This window comes from Mus caroli, chromosome 4 (genome assembly GCF_900094665.2).
Source record: "Mus caroli chromosome 4, CAROLI_EIJ_v1.1, whole genome shotgun sequence".
Taxonomy (NCBI): Eukaryota; Metazoa; Chordata; class Mammalia; order Rodentia; family Muridae; genus Mus; species Mus caroli.
The window spans coordinates 104187903-104192824 of NC_034573.1; the positions used below are offsets into that span (position 1 = coordinate 104187903).

Consider the following 4922-nt stretch of genomic DNA (forward strand, 5'->3'; position numbering starts at 1 on the left):
TCTCCCTCTCCCTCTCCCTCTCCCTCTCCCTCTCTCTCTCTTCCCTCCCCCTCTCCCCCTCCTCCCTCTCCCCTCTCTCTCAGCACATCAGCAATCAGATGTCAACAGTCTCTCAGTGAGGGGTTGAACTTTATGAGCCTCTCCTCCATTTTTCCTGGGATTTGAGTTAGCTTAAATTTGTGCAGATTTTGAGCATATGGTGACAACTGCTGTGAGTTTATATATGCAAAAGTTTAATTCAGATATTATCATCTTTTCTCCACAGAAAAGTCATCCTGTCAGAAGTTAAATTTCCCTGTGTATTTTGTTTCTAAGCTGTCTCATTGAGATATTTTCTTATGGATTAATTTGAGATTGTAAGATCACTCACCAAAAATTTACAATAAATTTTAGGATATTGTAGAGATATTCAAAACTCTGGTGTGTTTTAAAACAATTATTAATCATTTTATTTTAAATGTTATTCCCCTTCCCAGTCTCCCCTCCAGGAAGCCCCCATATCATCCCCCTTGCATTTGCCTATAGGAGGGTATGCCCATCTAACCACCAACCCATTCCTGTCTTACCCCTCTAGAATCTCCCTACACTGGGGCAACAAGCCTCATCAGGACCAAGGGCTTCCCCTCCCATTGATGCCAGATAAGGCAATCCTTTGTTACATATGTAGCAGTAGCCATGGACCTATACATGTATACTCTGTGTTTGGTGATTTAGTCTCTGGAAGCTCTGAAGGGTCTGGCTAATTGACACTGTTGTCCTTCCTATGGGGTTGAAATCCCCTTTGGCTCCTTCAGTCCTTCCCCTAATTCTCCATCAGGGTCCCCGGGCTCAGTTCAATGATTGCATGTGAGTATATTCATCTGTTTAGTTAGGTACTGGCAGAGCCTTTCAGAGGACAGTCTTACTAAGCTCTTGTTTGTAAGCACATTTTGGCATCAGCAATATTATCAGAGTTTGGTGTCTTTAGATAGAATGGATCACAGTATTTGGATGACCTTTCCTTCAGCCTCTGCTCAATTTTGGTCCCTGCATTTCCTTTATATAGGAACAATTATGGGTTAATATTTTTTAGATGGGTGAGTGTCCCCATCTCTCACTAGAGACAATGTCTATCTACTGGAAGTGATCTTTATCCCTACTGTTGGGTATTTCAGCTAATGTCATCCCAATTGGTTCCTGGGAGCCTCTGACATCTCTGGCATCTGGGACATTCTAGTGGTTCTCCAAGTTCCCTACCCCTACTGCTACTTATTTCTATTCATTCTCCTGACCCTCTGGACTTCTCTTCTTTCTCTTCTCATACCTGGTCCTGCCCTCCCCAAATTTTCCTCCCCCTACCCTCTCCCACCTAGTTCCCTACCTCCCTTTGCCTCCCATGATTATTTTGTCCTGTCTTCTTTTGTTAAATTTAAAATTATTTTATTTCTTTACATTCCATTCATTGGCCCCCTTCTTCTCCCATACCCACAGTTCTTCATCCCATTCTGACTCCACTTTGCCTCCAAGAGGGTGCTCTCTCCTCCCACCACAACTTCCTCTTAAGGCTCAAGGCTTGAGAGGGACTCAAGGCTCTCAAGGATTAAGCACATGTGTTGAGAATTCTGTTTAGCTCTGCACTCCATTTTTTAGTAGATATTTTCTTTATTTACATTTCAAATGTTATCCCCTTTCCTAGATTCTTCTCCCAAAATCTCCTATCTCCCCTCCCCCCTGCTTCCCAACCTAGTCCTGACATTCCCCTATACTAGGGCATACAGCCTTCAAAGGACCAAGGACCTCTCCTTTCATTGATGATCATCCTCTGCTACATATATAGCCACAAGTTCCACCATGTGTTTTCTTTGATTGGTGGTATAGTTCCAAGGAGCTTTGCGGGTACTGGTTAGTTCATATTGTTGTTCCTCCTATGGGACTGCAAACCCCTTCAGCTCTCTGGGTATTTCTCTAGATCCTTCATCGGGAACCTTGTGCTCCATCCAATGTATGACTGTTAGCATCCACTTTTGTATATTCCAGGCACTGGCAGAGCCTCGCAGGAGACAGCAAACCAGGCTCCTGTAAGCAGGCTATTTTTGGCATCTGCCTATTGTCTGGGTTTGGTGGTTGTTTATGGGGTGGATTTCCAAGTGGAGCAGGCTCTGGATGGTCGTTCCTTCTGTCTCTGCTCTGAACTCTGAATTCTGTCTCCATAACTCCTTCCTTAGTTCTGTACTCCATTTTAAACTGGGTTATTTGCTTTTCTAGAGACTAACTTCTTGAGTTCTAGGTATAATTTGAGTATTAGCCCTCTATCGAATTTAGGGTTGGTAAAGATTCTTTCCCAATCTGTGGGTTGCCATTTTATCCTATTAACAGTGACCTTTGCCTTAAAGAAGGTGTTTAACTTCATGAGGTCCCATTTATTCATTGTTGATCTTAGAACCTGAACAAATGGTGTTCTGTTCAGGAAATTTTCCCCGGTGCTGGTGTGTTCAAGGATCTTTCCCACTTTTTCTTCTATTAGATTCAGCATATCTGGTTTTATGATGATGTCCTTGATCCTCTTGGACTTGAGCTTTTACAAAGAGATAAAAATGGATCAATTTGGACTCTTCTACTTGCAGACCTCCAGGTAGACTAGCATAATTTGTTGAAAACGCTATTTTTTCCACTGCATGTTTTTTTGGATTCTTTATCAAAGATCAAGTGACCGTAGGTGTGTGGATTTATTTCTGGTTCTTCTATTCTATTCCTCTGCTCTAATTGTGGTCCCTTTATCAATACCATGTAGTTTTCTCACTGTTATTCTGTAGCACAGCATGAGGTCAGGAATAGTGGTTCCCCCAGAATTTCTTTTACTGTTAAGAATTGTTTTTGCTGTCCTGGGTTTTTTGTTATTCCAGATAAATTTGAGAATTGCTCTTTCCATCTTCGTAAAAATTGACTTGGAATTTTGATGGGGATTGCATTGAATCTGTAGGTTGCCTTTGGTAAGACGGTCATTTTTACCATATTAATTCTACCCATCCATGAGCATGGGAGCTCTTTCAATCTCCTGATGTCTACTATAATTTCTTTCTTCAGAGACTTCAAGTTCTTGTCATATAGATCTTTCACACCCTTAGTTAGTGTTATGCCAAGATACTTTATATTATTTGGGACTATTGTGAAGGGTGTTTTTTCCTTAATTTTTTCTCATCCCATTCATCCTTGAGTAGAGATAGTCTACTGATTTGTTTTATTTAATTTTATATCCAGCTACTTTGCTGAAGTTATTTATCAGCTATAGGAGATCTCTGGTAGTATTTTGACAGTTGCTTATATATATGATCATATCTGCAAATAGTAATACCTTGAATTCTTCCTTCTTGATTTGTATTCCTTTAATCTCCTTTTATTGCCTAATTGCCCTAGCTAGAACAAGTACTATATTGAATAAATAAGGAGAGAGTTGCATCCTTGTCTTGTCCCTGATTTTAGTGAGATTGCCTCAATTGTCTCTCAAATAATTTGATGTTGGTGTTGGTTTGCTGTATTGCTTTTATTATGTTTAGGTATGGGCCTTGAATTCCTGATCTTACCAAGACTTTTAACATGAAGGGGTATTATATTTTGTTGACAGCCTTTTCAACATCTAATGAGATGTTCCTGTCATTTTTTCTTTGAGTTAGTTTATATAGTGGATTATATTGATGGATTTCCATATATTGGACCATTCTAGCATCCCTGGAATGAAGCCTACTAGATTGTGGTGAATGATCATTTTGATGTGTTCTTAGATTTTGTTTCCAGAAATTTTATTAAGTATATTTGCATTGATATTCGTAAGTGAAATTGTTCTGAAGTTCTCTTATTTGTGGCTTAGATATCAGTGTAACTGTGACTTCATAGAATGAATTAGTTTTCCTTCTGTTTCTACTTTGTGAAACAGTTTGAGGAGTATTAATATGAGGTATTCTTTGAAGGTTGGATAGAATTCTGTACTGAAATGATCTGGTACTGAGATTTTTTTGGAAGAGTTTTAATGTCTGCTTCTATTTTGTTAGGGGTTATGGGACTGTTTAGATAGTTTATCTGGACATGATTTAACTTTGGTACCTGTATCTGTCTAGAAAATCATCCATTTCATCTATACATTTTCCAGTTTTGTTTAGTATAGTCATTTGCAGTAAGATCTGATGATGTTTTATAATTTCCTCAGTTTCTGTTATTTTGTCTCCCTTTTCATTTATGATTTTGTTAATTTGAATACTGTATTTGTGTTGATCAGTTAGTTTACTTAAGGGTTTATTTATCTAGTGGATTTTCTCAAAGAAACAGCTCAAAGTTCTATTGACTCTTTGTTTCTAATTGGTTGATTTATGACCTGAGTTTGATAATTTCCTACTGTCTACTCCTCTTGGGTGTGTGTTGAGAACTAAAGGGGTGTATAGAGGGAGAAGGGGGAGGGAAAGAGCCCATATCTGGCCAGAGTTCCTCCTGTGCTCTGGGCAGGCAGACTAGGGAGGGCTGCCGGACACTTTCCACTCAGCTCAGGATGGGCTCTAAGCAACTGACCCCACTCGGCAGGGGCCCTGGGGTGACACCCTCAGCCCTGAAGTTATGGGAGAGAGGGCTGAGGGAGAGAGGTTCCCATGCAGGTGAGAGTACTTAGTCCAGGCCTTGACTGGAGCACAGGAAGGCCTTCCATCAGGAGATTAAAAATGGCTCATTAGAGGAAAGCTTATCCCATCTTCGAAGCACAGCAGGCCTTGATGAACAAAGACAGTCTATGGTTTTAGAGCTTTATTGTAGGAAGGCAGAGGGGAAGAGAAAAGGTAGAGAGAGAGCAAGAAGACCGGCCATGGCCAAGAGGAGAGAAAGGGTAAAAGGAGAGAGAGAGAGAAAGAGAGAGAGAGAGAGAGAGAGAGAGAGAGAGAGAGAGAGAGAGAGAGAGAGAGAGA

General features: G+C 40.4%; 1 protein-coding gene across 1 annotated transcript in view; it reads left to right on the top strand.

Annotated features, from left to right (window-relative positions):
* Positions 1 to 4922, top strand: part of LOC110293388 (putative selection and upkeep of intraepithelial T-cells protein 1 homolog) — a 38148-nt gene that overhangs the window by 26412 nt on the left and 6814 nt on the right. The window lies entirely within an intron of this gene.